This window comes from Anas platyrhynchos, chromosome 12 (assembly GCF_047663525.1).
Source record: "Anas platyrhynchos isolate ZD024472 breed Pekin duck chromosome 12, IASCAAS_PekinDuck_T2T, whole genome shotgun sequence".
In the NCBI taxonomy this organism is placed as follows: domain Eukaryota; kingdom Metazoa; phylum Chordata; class Aves; order Anseriformes; family Anatidae; genus Anas; species Anas platyrhynchos.
In genome coordinates this window covers 8,932,870-8,952,055 of record NC_092598.1, presented here as the reverse complement: position 1 = coordinate 8,952,055, position 19,186 = coordinate 8,932,870, and the positions used below count along the sequence as shown (strand labels likewise).

General features: G+C 41.2%; 1 protein-coding gene across 14 annotated transcripts in view; it reads left to right on the top strand.

Annotated features, from left to right (window-relative positions):
• The window catches only part of CDH11 (cadherin 11), a 364,445-nt gene that overhangs the window by 105,978 nt on the left and 239,281 nt on the right, over window positions 1–19,186 (top strand). For all 14 annotated transcript variants that reach the window (XM_072044020.1, XM_072044014.1, XM_072044025.1 and 11 more), the window contains one exon: window positions 14,476–14,551. The gene's annotated coding sequence lies outside the window, so the exon portion shown is untranslated. The remainder of the gene's footprint in view (window positions 1–14,475; window positions 14,552–19,186) is intronic.

The window sequence follows — 19,186 nt, the reverse complement described above, 5'->3', positions numbered from 1 at the left end:
TAATTCAATAATGTTAGAAACATTAGTGGGCTTCCCTCAATTGAAGCTGTTTCCTAGTGCTTATCTTTTTTATAAGTTAATAACCATGACATAAACATAAGTGACTGAACAACTGCATCTTCCTGAAAGTAGCCCTGGATGGGAGTCAACCTATGCTCGCACAATTGTTGCATCACTGTCAGATTGCGATATATAGATCGGAAGTTTAAGCAAATGTTTTATTTGAAGAAGAAATGGACTATGTTTGTCAGTGAGAATTTGAAGTTAATGGACAACTTTTTTTTGGTAATTTGAGTGTTACTTATTTGGAGACCTGGAGCATAACTAAGTTAATTTCTTAAAAGCAAACTTGAGAAGAAATTTCAGGTCCATTTAAAAAAAAAAAAAAAATCAAGCCACTAGGAGCAGAGAGAAGAAAAAAGTAAAGCTTTGGTGAGCAGTTTGATGTTGCTCTAATAACTTCTTGTAGTCTAGAGTCATGACCGGCATTTTGATTATTATTATATTATTAAAAGTGCATTTTTAGTTTTGTAACTTCCCCACATTCACAGTATTAACTGAGACTTTCTTTAACGCCCTACTGCACAGTGTTGCAGAAATAAAAGTGTGGTCTAACAATGTTCATGGACCTTAGTCTGACATTAGCATAATGGAAAGAGATCCTGAAAGCAGAATCATATTTCTTTAAGTGACCTATTACCAAGCTGATTACATTTTACAAAGTAATTTAAATGAATTCTGTTAGAAGTCTGGGTTAGTAAAGGGAAAAAATGGCTTTTTGTTTGGTGTGAGCAATTGGGAAGCAGCACTCCCAGCCACAGGCCAGCGCTCATGCAAGCCGGGCATGGGGCTGCTGGTGAGGTGCAGCAGCTCCACGTCTGAACTGGGAGGTGTGTGGGGGTGGCAACACGGAGCAGCAAAGAAAGCCTTTCGAAGACATTATGACTGCCTGATAACAAGGGCGGTTTAAATTCAGCTGATGATAAATGTCAGTGGTTTATGGGGGAGAGAGTGCGCATGAACTGAAGCAGGATTGAGGCTTGCTGCCACAATCATAGAATCATAGAATATCCTGAGTTGGAAGGGACCCTTAAGGATCATCAAGTCCAACTCTTGACACCGCACAGGTCTACCCAAAAGTTCAGACCATGTGACTAAGTGCACAGTCCAATCTCTTCTTAAATTCAGTCAGGCTCGGTGCAGTGACCACTTCCCTGGGGAGCCTGTTCCAGTGTGCAACCACTCTCTCTGTGAAGAACTTCCTCCTGATGTCAAGCCTAAACTTCCCCTGCCTCAGCTTAACCCCGTTCCCACGGGTCCTGTCACTGGTGTTAATGGAGAAAAGGTCTCCTGCCTCTCGACACCCCCTTACGAGGAAGTTGTAGACTGTAGACTATCGTATGTAGCACTTTCATCCTCAAGAAAGGTGACTGCCTGGCTTCAGTTTGGTTGTTTACGAAGCACAGTTGCTGTCTCCATTCAAAGCATTTCCCCTGTTATAACAACTTCTGTCCATTTGTATTGTGAAAGGGTTCAATCAATACATTTTCAGATTATCCACTAATAGAAATAGGTATGTAAGGGTAAAAGCAGGCTAAAATCTTGTCAAAAGCTCAAATGCAGCTTGCTAAATTTCTTGTACAGAAATATTACACGAAGTGAAGCTTTTGGGATTTTTCAGACTCCATATTGATCTTTCCTACTGTTTATAGTAGGATATACAATTCTTTCACATCAGTAAGGAAGTATGAGACAAATGAGATGAGTGATGAAACTGGCCACAAAAATACATGCTTTTATAACCATTTATTAGAATAGCAACAAAACACTGTCTCTTAAAGCTATTATGAGATCCTGAGTGTTGCCCCTTCTTTGCAATACCAATATTTGACCTTGCATTGCGATATGGTCACGCAAACATAGATGTGTCCCAGCTGTTGAATCATACTTACCTGCAGATCAGGTATTTACTGTTATCTTTATTTACGGCTGTATGTGAAAGGTAACTGTTCCCTATTCTCTTTTCCTTCTGAATTGGCTTCCTCTCTCAGGAACTGGGATGTCTGCAAGGCCACTCTGTGTTCTTGGTCCCTAGGGGTTGTCACCGTTCCTTTAGAGTGCTCCGAGCAGTTAACAGCTGGCCGCTGCAGGCACCCTTGCCGCAGCCCTTGAGCTCTGACAGCTTTTTTCCTTGAACTTTATTGCAAAATTTATTTTCAGCGGTTGGAGAGTAATACACTTAATTCCTTATGTGGAAGGGAAGATTGTGATTACGTCTTACAATGTTACCGTAAGTTTTACCAAAATGTAAGTCTTAATCTAATTACTAATTAATGTATTATTTCCGAATGATATAATTTGTCTTCCTGGTTTCAAATGCCATCTGCTTTAAGCACTGCAAAAATGTTTTTTGTGTGTCTTAAACATGTTTCAGGCTCTCCAGGCTCTTTGCATGTGGTAGAGAATGATGCAACCTACATTTTTCCAACCCACATCACTCTGTGATTAAGGAGAAACAAAAAAGATGCGTGAGTGAGTAGAGAGGCAGTTAATCAGCAAACACTTTGAGCTGTTTCTCTTCTTACAGATATGTTACTGTAAGCCTGGTTTAAATCTATGCTAATGTCAGTATACCTGCCTTGGATATTCACTGATGCAACAGGGTGTTGTTGTTTGGTGTGATTTAGTTTACTTAAATAGGAAAAAAAAAAAAAAAAAAAAAAGTTTTTCTTGCCTAGTAAATAGCTCCTAGCCTCCGCTCCAGTGTGCTGACTTCATAGAGAAATTCCTTCTTACATTGTCTCAGGCACATTTTCAGTTTTGATTTCAAGCTGTCTATAAACTTTGCATTGCAGGATTGTAAGAACAGTTCTCTGAACATTATCGTGTAACCTGCTGACTGTGGAGATTGCTATCAGTTTCTTCTATGTGCAGCAACTTTTTTCTAATACGTGTAACCATGCTAGAAAGGTTGAAGAAGCTGGGTTAGTCTGATTTGTGTATGTGAAGTAAAACAGAGCATGGTCATTTGATACATTTACAGTGCAAAAAGTTGGAGTATAATCTCAGTAAGCACAGTACAAAATGCTTTCTAAAAATTAATCTCATGTTTGAAATGTAACATTAATTATTTTGCATCTTTTTCTATGTATATGTTACAAAATTATGTAGTTATGAAAACACCATTTTTAAACTAAAAATGTGTCCTGCCTTATAAACAGCATTTGTTTTCCAAAGCAGTGGAATTTAAGGATCAGTTGTAAAACTCAGCCAAGTCAGCAGATACCTTCCCATTGACTTCAGAGGACATTCAGACCTGCAATTAATTGATTGTATGTGTCCTTAGTGTATGAAGCCTCATGAAAATAAATTGGTAGTTGAACTTGCCAGCTGTGCAGCCTGGCATCTGACTACTCCAAGTAAAACCAAAGGAAAACCTCTGTCTTACAGCCTTCCTATTATCTTCTGGGAAGAAATTTCTGGGAACAATACAGTTGCATGTACTCTGGGTTTGTAATGTATTTCAGCACGTTGTCATGCAGAAGGCCAATTCTTCAATTTGTTCTCACTGTACTCAGAAAAAGTTCATCTCTGTCTAATGCAACCATTATTTTACAAAAATAAATAAATAATAATAATCTACTGTGCTTTTTAATCCTTAGCTTTAAAAGTCCATGCTCCAGCATAGTCTTGGCTTACTTGTGCTATTCTCTTGACTCAGCTGTTTCAGTGTTAGTGTTGATTCTTGGATATGAAGTCACTTTCTTCAGCTTTGCACAAGTATTGAAGAAAGTCCCTAATTCCTTTATCTAGAAGAATTTCAGTTGATACCAAATCAAGGAAACAGTTGAACATAAATGGACTCCTGAATTAGGGCAACCCAAGAACAAAGCAGTGTAGGAAAGGAAGGAAGGTCTGTTTGGTTGGTTATAGTTCATAACTCTGCAACTGCCCAGACAGCTGCCCTGTGGTCAGAGTTGTGTTTTGGATTGAAGAGAGTGCTTCTTTTGTTCAGCCATTTCTGCCATGGTTTTTAGTGATGACATAAAAAGTAAAAAAAAAAAAAATGTTCTGAAGGCAAAAGTTGTTAGTATGTGTTAATACACGTTTTTCTATGTTCTGCATCAATGATGATTGGCACTGGACACCTGATACCAGGTTGTGGCACTGTGGTACTGTTTCGACTTCCAAGACAAGCATGTATTTCTCTCCTTGCCTAGAGGTGGCTCAAAAGTGCACATGCATTTTTGTGCCTCGAGAATTTCTGTTGCCAAAAAGGGTAAATAGTGGAAAATCTCATTTTAAAACTTGGGGTTTGAGCTTAAAGTGTGCTCAGCTACAACTAAAGACACCGGAAAGTTGAAGAGCTCAGTGCTCTTTTGCATCACACTTGTAGAGGCATACGTATCCCACTTAAGATTATTTTGGCAACACAAAGTGTAACATACTTGTTGAGCAGATGGCTGGGATGCTACAGTTCACGTCAGCTCGGCAGTCTACTGTATGGTGTCTTACATCCTCGGCGTTCTCACCACTGCAGTGCGATGGGTGCGTGCAGCCGGTCTGCTCGCAGCTTAGTTGGTTCTGAAAATCTTATAACCCGAGAATTTTATTCTTGGCAAGTCCCAGGTTGCCAAAAGAAGACTTTCAAACAACAAAAAGAGGGCTTTTAAGTGTTCAGAGAAGTTCACTGACCCATTAAATAACTCTCTGAGAGCATGTGATTCAAAATGGCCCCAGATAGTTTTGAACCTGAAAAACAACAACAGGGTCAGCTCGTAAACCTTGCTAATTGTAGCTCAGAGCTTTTCTAGAGAGCGAGGCAAAAGTATAGCCTAGAAGCTTGGTCTAAACTAATCAAAATGATCTGTGCCACTTTGCCTGACAGCTGTAGTGGGAGGGACTACTTAAGAACATCATAGATGGGTTGAACATTGTAATTAAAGAATTAGAAATAAAACTGCTAGACTTAATCCGAGAGTTTTCCTTATATGTCATATCAAGAGTCTGTAAGCTTAACAAATGTAACTTTGTTTGTTTTTAACTGTATGCTCAAAATCACTTGTAAATTATTACAGTAAAAGGAATGTGTTTAAATTCTTAGGCATATCATGCCACACAAGGTCTCCTTGATAAAAATACATCATTTGAAAAGTGTAACTTATGAATATGTAGAGAGATGACATGGAAACAACGACATCATGCTAAACCTCTTGTTCCTTCCCATCTGTATGTAATTGTAGAGGTTGTGCTGGAAGCAGAGTCATCAAGTGTCATGTGTCATTCCCAAAAGCTGCCAAAAAATGCTAGAGGCTGAAGTTAGACGTGCTGAATACTTACTGAGCAACTTGCACCGTGTGAAATACCACAAAACACTGGGTCTTCTAACCCTGAATTAGGGTCATGGAAAAATCCAGTGTCGTAGCTGTGCTCAACCCTGCTGAAAAGCACACGACTTGTTTGTGGCAATGAGGTGTATGAAGCATTCATACTGTCAGTTAAAGTTGCAGGTACAGCTGTGTGCATGTAAGCATTTCTTCTGTCCTGGTTCCCTTTGTTGTGTCCCATTACTGGAAGCACATCTTAATTACAGAAAGCCTTCCCCACCTCCTTCTGTGTGTTCTTATAATCCAGCCAAATGGCGTGGAATAGTTTGAGTGATATTCTCTGTTGAGATATGTAAGGAACAACAGGAAAGAAGTACTGCTGACAAAAGGGGGGAAAAAGTATCTTAGCATGAAAGCATCCTAACCAGTAATTGTTATTGGTCTGGAATAGTTTGAAATCAAAAGGAAAGAAAACCTGAGAAGTCAGCCTCTTATTTTATGGGGGTGGGGGTGATGACTTATTTCTCTTTTCTTTCTCCAGTTCCCACAGTTCGGTATCAAAATGCTCTACACTGTATATTTTTAAGATTGTGTAAATGCTTTTGGATAGGCTTCTGCTGACTTAGCTGTAGAAATTTTAACCTTTCATTAGTTTTAAGCTGCTGAGCAAGGCAAATGGAAAGGAAAAGTTTTTATTCACAGGGTTTGGCTAGCGCCCTGCCCTCTCAAGTGTGGTGCCTTTTCTGGCTCTTGATTTGACTGCCTGGTGCTGTCCTGATGGACCATAATGGGTTAAATCTCCCCCAAAGCCTTTCCCATACATTCAAGACTAAACAAGAAGCAGACTTTAAAGGTTTTAAGTATGGCTGTAGTTAACTATAACCAGCTGTTGCAAGATAACAGTGTTTCCATTGGAAAAGTGAGCCCCTTTCCCGTTCACAATGAAACCATTCTGCAGGCGGTGTTTGGAAGCAGGCAGCTCTGGCAATGATCAGAATGAGGTGGGGGGGCTGGGCCCCGACTTGTCGGGTCTTTCTGCTCCAACTGACATTTATATAGCAATTCTATTTCTGCTACCGAAAGCCAAAACATACAAATCCATCTTATCCAGGCTATTAAGAAATAGAGAGCGAATGATTATTTTTTCCCCTTCCCTTGCATTCTCTTTTCTTTGCTGCCTCTGCATCGATGTTTATTTTGAATAATGAGGAAAAAATGATATTAGCATGCCTCCATCTATCTTTTAGAGTCTGGTAACATGATGTTTGAAATAAATCCAAACAATACCTGGTGGAGGAATACGTCTTTGGAAATCCGTCTTGCTAGTTAAAGGCATACCATAAAATATAATTTTCCTTGTTTTGCTGTTTTCTATACATTGAAATGTTAGTTAGAAGTGCCTTTTTGAAGAGAGATCCAAAAGCCAATTGGTTCCGTTCCAAGTCAAGCACAAGAAGGCCAGGAAAATAAAAGATCTGATTTGAACACTTTTTGGCAGTTAGGGATTTGTTAAATAGTTTGTTTTTAATTGCTCTCAAAAGTGAGGGGGAAGGAGAAATCTTTTGTAATTCGTGCTTCTGGAGAAAACAAATGTGGGAAATCAGGCTGTTAATATTAGAAGTTATAATGTGACTCACACAGTGCATAATCTCTGCAATAGTACAAGCAGCAAAAGCAGAGACAAAGAAACAGATGTGCAAACTTCCTACTAGTTAAATCCCTGCTATTTAATCAACAGCAGGACTCGTTCTTTGTTTCATGATATTTCCTAGCTCAGAAACATCTCCATAGGAGGACATGAAAAGGTACTGCAAAAGAAGTGCTTTGCCATCTGCAGTCCAGCGAATGCCTCCTTAAAGCAACCTTTGTGAGGTTGGCCTTGGGGCTGTAAAGGGGGGTAAGCAGCTATAGCTCCAAACCAGCAGCCTGGCTAGGAGCTTCCACATAGCTGAGCCAGATAGAAACCTGGTTGTCTGACCTCATACTTGCTTCTGCCAGACCCGAAGAGCTTTCCGAACTACAGGCAATAAAGAAGAGTTATGTTCCTCAGAGCAAAGCCAGCTAGTAGGTTATTAATGTAATCGGAGGCTGGGAATTGTTCTGTGACTGCTTTCAGCCTGGGAGGAGGCCCTGGTGCTCCGGTGGCGGCATGTGTGAAGACGAGGGCTGGTCTCTGCTAGCAGCTGGGGCTGCTACAGGAGCAAAACTACATTTTGGTTGTGAAGCTGGGGGCCCTGGGGCTGGGCCAGAACCCCAACCCGTTGCTCCATACTCTGCGTGCTGGTGTCACACAGAACCGCGGCAGGTAGATCTCCAGACCTGCCGTCTAATCTTCAGACCAGATAAATCTCTCACAGCAGAACATAGGGCTGCTGATAGAAAAGTGCATTTTACACGTTTCACCTTATCTTGTGCTCTGAGGCTTTTTCCTTTCAAGATCCAGATGCGGGTGGATGCTGAGTAAAACCACGAGCTTTGCCTTGTCCTTTCTTTCTTGCCAAGGTGGGAGCCTGCACTGACAGCACCTACCTGCACCTCCTGCTGCAGGCCAGGGAGCGCAGGTCCTTGGGGCTTGCCATGTGCAGGTTATCCTTCAGCCTACGGACAGGTTCCTGTGTGGAATTGGTGTGGAGTTTTGCCTTGCATTAATGATTTGGAAAACTGAAGAAGTTAAAGCTGGTGTTGCAGAACTGGGAGCCAGGCAGGGGGCTGACTGGAGGCCACTCCCTAAGAAAGCTTATTGGTGACATTTACAAAGTTGCCGAAAAACAGGTCTTGGGTTGTTGCTTGCCAGTGTTTTTATTCACCTCATTTTTACATCGCAATTACAAAGGGGTTCTATTTTTAAGCAGGGGAGAAGACATTGGGTAAAATATGAGTGGAGATCAACAAGAGTCTAGAACTCGTTGGTAAGCAGCGTACCTTTTCAGTGTACTAGTTAAGAGAAATATGAACTCTTAAAATGCTATCTATTTGTTGCACGAGTTTTATCACTTGCCTGTGTAATTATCATAGGATTAAAGGAAATTGTGTGTAATTTCTGCTGAAATTTGTAGTTGTTTCTGTTCCTTTATAGTACGCAAATCTCCCAATAGGCTGTAACCCTAATTTTATTAGGCTAAATCATACAGCGCTGCTGTTAAACTTAAGAGCCTAGCCAGTCCCAGGGGTTGTTCTGATGCACGCAAGCTTAGAAAAGAGCTTTTGAAAAACAGCCCTGATTTACACTATTGTGTTAAAAGTGTGAACAACTTTCTTACTGATTTAAAACATGTCCCAAGTCACTGGTAGTGATCCGCATCACAGTTCCATGACCATTAATCATTTTATCGTCACAAAACAAAGAGCCCCTTTCATGGAGAAGTGCTTTGCATGCACATATGCTATATCGCTCATTTTTACAGCCAAGGGAACGTACGAGTCATCTGCATCCTTTGAAGACTACATTTTAAGCTAATTTACTGAGGAATCAAAAATGGATTGTATTGATATCTGCGCAGATTCATGAAGTTACACAAATTTACGCAAGCAGAACATTTGGTCTTGGTAATTTGGGGATTTTTCCAAGCATGTATACATAGTAAACAGCCTGTTGCATGACTTGTAGATAGATATGCAGTATATCGTCAAATGGCTTAATTGCTGCAGTAGCACTTCCTACACTGCTTTTCTTTCATCTTGGTTATATTCCTCGCAAGTTACTGCATAGTACTGCGTGACTCAGGAAATACAGAAACTCGTTTGAAGGTGCTGGATTTTTCGTGCAGTAGCTCAGTGGGATTTTTGCTATGTTCCTTCTAAATTACTGGCATGTGCTAGGCTGGCACAGGATTTTTGTTTGGCCTCGTCATTAATGTTTTCATCTTTAATGAGGAAGGTATATGTTAACAGACGCATAAGTCGGTGTTTTCTGGTCCAAGCTGTGTCTATTACATGTGCATAGGTCGTAGAGAGTTCTATTTAGTCATCGTGAGTCAATAAAAAAAATATACATCTGTGTATATACTCATACACCAACACAGAGGAAAACATTAAAAAAAAGAAAAAAAGAGCCTGACGAATGTTAAGAAGTGGAGGGAGTTTATGCTGCTAAATTCAAACTTTGTATTTCACAGTTACACGCTGCAGTTTTGGACTGCTCACTTAATCGCGCATTATTTGCACTGACAAATGGCTTCTGCTTCATACAAAAAGTAATGCTGTAGCCTAAAAATAAAGTGGCTAAAAGAATAGAAATGCTTCTGGAATTAATTGACATTTTGTGTTTCTTTTTAGTAACTGTTCATTTACCTAAATAATTAATGCATTTCATCTTTTTGTGTTCTCCTCCTCGGCAGCGTAATGTTTCTCTATAAGCATTTGTTAAGACAGTGCCTTTTTTAGATTGCCATTCTTTCCTCTGCTATTGCTTAAGCAATGACACATACTGAGTGTCTGGATCCTTATCAAATATGAGTCTTCAGTTCCTCAATAACTTCTGAGTAACTTCTGTCCTGCTCATGAACATAGGCTGCTGCCAAGAAAAAGAGAGACCGTATCCTTTTGAAAAGACACATAGTGCTTTTTCTCTGTGTTGGGATGTGTGTGATCTTTCTGGGGCTTCTCAGGATTCCTGCACACAGAAAATGCTTGGACTGAAAGACAGTTTGCTGTACTGTTTCTCTTTCTCTCTTTTTTTTTTTTTTTCTTTTCTTTTTTTTAGGAGCAAAGATCCCTTTTTGTATTTAAGTCTACACATCTTTGAAAGCACTCTATACAGTTCAGAGTGTTTTTTAAGATAAACTTCCAGGTATTTTGGCAGAAACTTGGGAAGTTCAAGTTATGTTCAATTATGACTCTCCTCGGGTAAAAGCAGAGTTGTTTCCTGCTGGAACTTCTGGGTCACATCAGTACAGACTACAGAGAAAGGTTAGGGGAGCTCTGCTTCATAACTCCTGGAAGATTTTCTGTGCAAGTTTTAACAGCTGAATGACAATGAAGACAAAAAAAAAAAAAAAAAAAAAAAAAGCCTGTCAGATTTCACTGTTCTTCACCTTAGTGACTTCAAGTTTATTTTTGCCATCTCTGAATATGGTTCCTTTGTTTGATAATTTGGAAAGCCTTCTTGTAGTGAGTTGTTAATAATGTGTTATGAAATATATACTATTTCCTGTAAGTATATATTGTTACATAGCCAATGTGTTTGTGTAACTAGCAAGCGTTAGTTTAAATGTGCATGCTCTGGTTCTCCTTTTGCAAACACGGTGTGTGACTGTACAAGTGTGTGCCACACAGGGCCCTGCCAGGGACGGTCCCCTGCTCTAGGAGCAAGAGGGAAAAGGGGATCGTCTTGCTTCGTAGATGGAGAATAGGAGCCTTTTTCAAAGGAAATCATTTTCAGAGCCTACAGTCGTAAGGATGCCAACCACACTGTGTCTGGCACCAGAGTTATCTGGAAAGCGAAGCACAGTACTCAGATTTAATCACTATATTACTCTACAAAGTTTTGCTTCATGTGTTTGTCATTACTGACTTTATTTAGTCTGAAAGACATTTTCTTGTACTTGGCAATTTTTAGAAGGTATTGCACCATTTGGTAGTATTTGGAGACCTGTCTGCTTTAAACACTAGGAAGATGACAATTTTGGCAGTCAAAATAAATGTAAGAAGCCACTGTGGATTTTTTTTCCTCCCTTTTTCTTCCTTTTCTTCTGCTGTGGCCAGAGGAGCCAGCTGGTTGAGTCGCAGCTCAAGTGCAGCTGCTCCCAAGCCTGGCTGCAGGTCCTGCGGCCAAGCAGCCGCAGCTCAGCTGACCGCGGGGTGCTGCCACTGTCATTTGGTTATGGCATGGGATATTTTTACAATACAGCACTTGAAAAACACATCACTGGAATTAATGAGGTTCATCTCACCCGTTGTCATCCCTCGATACCCTTCTTGTAGATTAATTTGTGTTCGTGTTTTCTGTGCCTCAATTTTCATTAGTTAGAATTATTTCCATCAAAACTACGAAGCTGAAGTTGTGTGAAACTTCTCAGGATAAGTTATTGCAGCAGAAACATCTCTTTGTGGCTTTCAGATTTCTTGCATGCGTGATTTTTTGCCTCTCATTACAGGTGTGTATGTACACGTTATTGATACATTGAGTGAGAAAATCTTTGATGTAGCTTTGAAAATACTGTACTTTTTGTTCTCTATACTTTGGCCTCAGAACTAAATCAGAGTATTTAAAATTTGCTGGAGTTGTTAAGTCATTAGTTATGCTTGGTTTAAATCATAGAATTGAATTTTGAATGGATTAATTTAGCTGTAAGGAGCTGTAACCATTGTTTGACTTCCTGCCGCTGGTAGTTCAAAATACGATTTTATCAATTGATGAGATGGATTATAAGGGGATTTCCAAAATGCAGCCTTTTCCATTCAGTAGGTGGTTGGGTTTGGTTTTCTTGCCAGAAATTGATTTGGAGGCCTATTTCTAGGCTGTTTCTAGAGTGACCGGTTAAAGATGATGGGTGAAAATTCAGACCCAGAGAACGGGAGTATTCTGGGGGAAGGGAGGTTATGAGGTCTGCTGCCCTTCTCTTTTGCTATCACATCACAGAAAGTTTTACTCTATTATCAAGTTCCATTTAAAAACCTGAAGATAAGTGTCATCAGAATTATGTCCACAGTCCCTTTCAAATCCCAAATTACCTGAGAGTGAGTTACATTTTCTCCTGTCTCTGTAGGTTACTGGGCTATAATGCTTTTCTGGAAAATGATGTTATAGTTTGCTTTCCTTGATTTTTGTAGCTTTTAAGTAAGAATAAATTATAACTGACCTGCATCCAACAGCTGCAGCAACTCAAGCCAGCTGTGTGGTCCAAAGAGACTCTGGTAGCCTTGACATTGGAGATCCAGAAGAACTATTAATATATTATTTAAAGGCTATAACTGAGAATTTTCAGTGACTTCATTAAGTGGGAAATCTGAATTTAACAAAAATGTGTACAAAAAATACCTAGCAAATATGTTAGGTCATGGTTCTTAATTAGAAGTTTAGAGGAAGTACGTAAAGTATTCTGCATGAAGTTTAACAAGGCCAAGTGCCGGGTCCTGCACCTGGGGCGCAATAACCCCAAGCAGAGCTACAGGCTGGGAGATGAGTGGTTGGAGAGCTGCCAGGCAGAGAAGGACCTGGGAGTGATGGTGGACAGTCGGCTGAATATGAGCCAGCAGTGTGCTCAGGTGGCCAAGAAGGCCAACGGCATCCTGGCTTGTATCAGAAACACTGTGACCAGCAGGGCTAGGGAGGTGATCGTCCCCCTGTACTCGGCTCTGGTGAGGCCGCACCTCGAGTACTGTGTTCAGTTTTGGGCCCCTCGCTACAAGAAGGACATCGAGGTGCTTGAGCGGGTCCAAAGAAGGGCGACGAAGCTGGTGAGGGGCCTGGAGAACAAGGCCTACGAGGAGCGGCTGAGGGAGCTGGGCTTGTTCAGCCTGGAGAAGAGGAGGCTCAGGGGCGACCTTATCGCTCTCTACAGATACCTTAAAGGAGGCAGTAGAGAGGTGGGGGTTGGCCTGTTCTCCCACGTGCCTGGTGACAGGACGAGGGGGAATGGGCTAAAGTTGCGCCAGGGGAGTTTGAGGTTAGATGTTAGGAAGAGCTTCGTTACTGAAAGGGTTGTGAGGCATTGGAACGGGCTGCCCAGGGAGGTGATGGAGTCACCATCCCTGGAAGTCTTCAAAAGACGTTTAGATGTAGAGCTTAGGGATATGGTTTAGTGGGGACTGTTAGTGTTAGGTTAGAGGTTGGACTCGATGATCTTGAGGTCTCTTCCAACCTAGAAATTCTGTGTGATTCTGTGTGAAAGTAGTCCTTTGTCTTTTCTGGACACTGGTGGCACTAGCAATATAACTTTTGCTTCATGCTAGGGATCTGGCTTTGGGTGGGAGTGAGTCAGGATTTCGGAGAACTTTATCCCTTCTGGTACCCAGTCTGACCCACAGCTTGTGGCTGCTCTGTGGGCCCACACCTTGACAAATGCAGCTAAAGCCTCTCCTCTGCGTGGCTCTTTCTCCATAGTCAAGGAGGTTAGAGATGTTTTCTGCTGGATTGGGCCCAAATTTGTCATACTTTGTATGTGATGTGATGTGATCCTAGGCTAGGGTTTAAACTTAATGAAAACTCTGCTGGATTCTTATTCACTCAGACTTATTTTGGTTGTTAGCTACTGTGTGACTGTGATATTTGTTTATATATTTATTTATTTATTATTAGTAATGATAGAGACTTTGGGAAACTAATCTTTCCTTTAGCATGCCACAGTCATTAAGCACTCTTTGTCAAAGATCTCACAGAATTTACAGCAAGGCTGTTAAATTCTTACCAGCTGAAATAACAGAGGTCATTTTCTTGTTGTTGTTGTGCTGCATGAAATGTAAAGTACAGGAAACAGAGGAGACATAAGAGAACCTTTCAGGAGATTTTGATTTGAACCACCAAGTGTCTAAAAATATTTTACTCACTTGGAGCTTAGTGCTTTTGTGGGAGGGAAGGAGAGGAGAATATTTATCAGCTGTTCTGTGAAAGATATCTGAGGCTTATTAAACGTTGATTCATGTTTTTCATTCCATTTTACATGTAGTGTGTATATATATAATTCACCAAGATTGCTTTGGTTTTTATTTATTTATTTATATCATAAACAAGTTTGTGCATGTTCTTTACAGAAAAATGTATTTTCCTTTCTATTGGTTGCTCTGTATTATTTACATCTAACTTCCAGAACTTCCATAAACAGGATCATCTCTGAAATAATCATCTTAAATTCTTCCCCAGGGAGGAAAGCGTGCGCTGTTTCAAATATTTGTTTATTGTTTATTAAGCCATGTTTGTATTGTTTTATGATACGTTTAAAAATATTTGTGAGTAGATCTTGTAATTGTTGCTTTCGCACTAATAATGACAAAGCTAGTTTTGCACATTGGCAATTATATTTCAAATCGGAATCGTGATCCTGCCTGTGACTGTAAATTCACGTAGCTCAGATTGCAAGGAAACCCTCCTGATTTACATAAGGTTGTCCCAGATTTGAAGGAGATGTCTTACCTTTTTTTAATGTGAAATATCAGAAAGTGTTATAAACTGTAATTCTACTGAACTGTATTTTCTTGTAAAATCTTGTAGGAGCTCCGAGAGTGCTTTTCATCGCCCACAAGAGGAGGAAAGTTTTGCCTGGTTTGGAAAACTGGTGAAATTAAAGGTAAGAAGTTGAAAAACTCGTCACTGGATAATGAATGGTTTATTACTTCAGTTAATTTTATGAAGACCTTTTCCGTTTGCTAAATTGAAATGATCTGTTTCTTGAAATGAGACACAAATTAAGAGAGCCTTGTTCTGAAACCTTAACTGCTGGATTTAGTCTGTGCTGTACTTGTGGCACTGATGAAAGTCATTCCAGCAAATTGTCACACAGCGGGCCAAGGGCTGATCTGTTTTACTCCTTGCTCGTGTAGCTGGGATAAGAATGCACTGAAAGCACCACTACAAGACAAAGAAATGTTACTGTGCTGGCAAAATGATTCTTGAGACCTCCTGGCCTTTTTATTTATGAGAGACAAATTCCAGTGAAGGGTAATAATAATGGCAAGGCTTTTAATAGTCTGTTGAGCCCTGTTTTGCAGGAGCTGGGCAAACACTGGGAGCTCTAAGGCTGCTCTGCATTTGGCTGAAATTAAAGGTGCACATAGTGTTGGGGATTTATTTTCCGATCTATAGAATTCTATGAAAACTGTAATTCAGCTGTGCCCAGGGAGATGTCTCCATTAATGCTCCATTAATATTTTAAAAGTCAGTCCAGTCCTTGAGTTGTCAATGTTCCCTTATAACATCTGTTTACTAGCAAGTAAAACCATGCTCTAAGCATGGGGTCTGAACATTCAAAGGGTTTAAAAACAAGCCATTACAGAACCAGAACTCTAATCCTTCAGTTAATCACCAGCAATATTTGGAAAGGGAAGAGCTATTGGATATCTACCTTGCATCAGATAAGCACCAGGAATAATGCACATCCAGAAACGAAATCTGTGTAAATCACTGCAAAGTTGACCAAAGCTGCATTTTGTGGCATTCGAAATACAAGAAAGGTCTGATGGGGGTGATGGGAAGCTGTTCAACTGCTGAAAAATGCTTGATTTGTAATAAAAAAGCGGGTTATTTACTAAGGCTAAAGTTTTGTGTTTTTTTTTTTTTTTCCTTTTTATTGAAAAGCAAGTAACTTTGTATATTTATGATTACAATAATTTTAGCAGAAGCATTATCTTAATAAATTCTGACTTAAAAACTTGCCCTTCAGATTGAGAGACAAATGAATTTTTCTTTTCCTATCCTAAACTGTAGATAAATGCAGGCTGTGTTTGTACATTTCAGTGGTGGATTGGCAGATTTTTGTGCATGTTTTAACAGTGTTGTATTATTAATATTATACTGTAATGGATGAGCTGAATCTCACAGCGCAAAGTCCCAAATATGAGGTGTGCTTGGATCTGTTTTCAAGCTGCCCACCTGTAGATGACATGATTTTAAGTGTCTCATAGGGTAGTAAATCCTGTTCACAGTATTCAGTTATATAGTCCCAGCACCTGAAAAGTTCACTGGCCACTCTCTTGGAATAGGAATGAGCTGAGAAAAATACATATAATTGATCTTAGGTGTATGAAAACAAGTCTGCAGTCAGTAGGATGGAAAGTGAATATTGCCTCTCTCCTGCTTTTTGATATAGTGTATAGGCCATACACCTGGCCTTCAATACTTGCTAGTAGATCTATCTTCAAAAGCTAGAATTTCTGGTAGAGCTGTCCCTAAAAGTATGTTCTTCATGATTGCAAGTAGTGCAAATTCTGTGAGGCCTGAGCTTCGACTCAGCATTGTTTTTCAGGAGAGTAACCAAGTAACTGATGCAGCAGGAACTGGGAGTTCCCAATTGTCTTTGGTCTTCTCAAGTGGATCTATTCTAGATCTCGAGCTAAAGCTGATCGTGCTGTTGTAGGACATACTAGACACTTTATAGGCTGATATAATTCAGTGGAGCAGTCTGTCATGTAGCTGCTATGTGATCCCTGGAGGAGCAAGTTCCTCTAACGTTAGTCACTCTGCCTCATCCCCTATTCCTTAAGCAATCCTCCTGAAATCCTCTCGTGCACACATGGCTACTGAACACAAGAAGAAAGGTAAGTTCACTAAGTGGAAAAGTCACCTTGTGTTTATGTCATGAGGTACAGAAGTGCAAATGAAGTCCTGTATGTGCAGTGCATGTAAGCGTCTCTAATTCTTTAGTGACAAAAAACCATGTTATCTTGAGTTAGGTTTAAAGGACTGGGGTCAGGTTCTCTCCCTTGCTGGAACCATGTACACCTTCATACAATAAATGCCTCTAAATGTTTCATCTGACTGCAGGAAAAATACCTTTGGAGAAGAATTGTTTAGTTATGCAGTTAACGCGTCTGCTAGGTAGAGGGCACAAAAATGTAATGGTTCTTTGTGAATGAACAGGCTTTCTTTGGGTTTTCCCAAGAAAGATATCTCTCTGCATCTGTCTGGTTCGCTATGAGATGAATATAGGAACTTTGCTAATCTGTGCCAGGTAGTTTTTATTTAAAAAGTCAAACGTTAAAGACGCAGCAGGCTGCCTGTAAAAGCCTTCATGCAAAAGTTGGCTCCAGGAGTGTCTGGCTCAGAGCTCAGGGCTGGGGAGAGGCATGGCAGGGTTTCTAGGAGGCTGCTTCTTCCCAGCTGTTGATTTGTCTGTGTCAATAAATTAACGCATTTCCTCTGTCTTCGTTTTTCCTGTATAGACAATAGCAATGATGGCAAAAACTTACTGTCTTTGTATTTTTCTGATAAACAGACTAAATACTGGGTAGTGAGAAATCTGCTGAATAAGGTAGCATGTTTTCATGATGCTGTGCGTGGGAGAAAGCTCCGGGTATGTTTTGTCTCATGAAAGAGCATCTTGCCTCTTTCTGCAAAATGGGGAGAAAGCCAGTGCTTCCGTTGTTGGGGCAGAGATGTAAAAATACTCTAAAATGTAATCCTGGAAAAGTGAAAGGAGAACAAGTCAGGCTTTAAAATGTCAGGAACCGGTGTTTCTGAAGTATTACACTGAAATCACGTGTTTTTGTTGGTTTTACTGGATATTTAAGAGAGGTTTTAAAGTATATATTTATAAATTATACTTTATATTTATATATAAAGTATATTGACGAACCTGATCTCCTTCTATGACAAAGTGACGCGCTGGGTGGACGAGGGAAAGGCTGTAGATGTGGTCTACCTTGACTTCAGCAAGGCTTTTGACACCGTCTCCCACAGCATTCTCCTCAAGAAACTGGCTGCTCTTGGCTTGGACTGGCGCACGCTTCGTTGGGTTAGAAACTGGCTGGATAGCCGGGCCCAAAGAGTTGTGGTAAATGGAGTCAAGTCCAGTTGGAGGCCAGTCACTAGTGGCGTCCCCCAGGGCTCGGTGCTGGGGCCGGTCCTCTTCAACATCTTCATCAATGATATGGACGAGGGCATTGAGTGCACCCTCAGTAAGTTTGCAGATGACACCAAGTTAGGTGCGTGTGTCGATCTGCTCGAGGGTAGGAAGGCTCTGCAGGAGGATCTGGATAGGCTGCACCGATGGGCTGAGGTCAACTGCATGAAGTTTAACAAGGCCAAGTGCCGGGTCCTGCACCTGGGGCGCAATAACCCCAAGCAGAACTACAGGCTGGGAGATGAGTGGTTGGAGAGCTGCCAGGCAGAGAAGGACCTGGGAGTGATGGTGGACAGTCGGCTGAATATGAGCCAGCAGTGTGCTCAGGTGGCCAAGAAGGCCAGCGGCATCCTGGCTTGTATCAGAAACAGCATGACCAGCAGGGCTAGGGAGGTGATCGTCCCCCTGTACTCGGCTCTGGTGAGGCCGCACCTCGAGTACTGTGTTCAGTTTTGGGCCCCTCGCTACAAGAAGGACATCGAGGTGCTTGAGCGGGTCCAAAGAAGGGCGACGAAGCTGGTGAGGGGCCTGGAGAACAAGGCCTACGAGGAGCGGCTGAGGGAGCTGGGCTTGTTCCGCCTGGAGAAGAGGAGGCTCAGGGGCGACCTTATCGCTCTCTACAGATACCTTAAAGGAGGCAGTAGAGAGGTGGGGGTTGGCCTGTTCTCCCACGTGCCTGGTGACAGGACGAGGGGGAATGGGCTAAAGTTGCGCCAGGGGAGTTTGAGGTTAGATGTTAGGAAGAGCTTCTTTACTGAAAGGGTTGTGAGGCATTGGAACAGGCTGCCCAGGGAGGTGGTGGAGTCACCATCCCTGGAAGTCTTCAAAAGACGTTTAGATGTAGAGCTTAGGGATATGGTTTAGTGGGGACTGTTAGTGTTAGGTTAGAGGTTGGACTCGATGATCTTGAGGTCTCTTCCAACCTAGAAATTCTGTGATTCTGTGATTCTGTGATATGCTTTAGGAAATCAGTATTATAATTTTTCATTGCTTTCACACTGGTATTATAACCTGTATGCATAGACTTAGCTAATATTTGTGTAACTTTAATTTTGTGAATTGGAAACAGACTTGGTTAATTTATGATTGAAGCTTTCACTTGCACATCAACAAAGCAGAACCGAGTACTTGAAGTCCAGCAGAGCTGCCCGGCCCAGGTTTGTCTAATGGCCGTATCGCAGCCGTCTGCTTGCCCACCAAACACCTGTTCTGTTTCCGTCTCTCTAAACTTGCTTGGCCTCTGTACCCTTTTAAGACAGACTCTGAAAATAGCAAAGGTGTCTGGCCGAGCACTGCAGCCCTCACTCCTCTTAGCACCTGGTCCTGCTGCAGAAGAGAGAAGGGGAGAGGAGAGAAGGGAGCTTT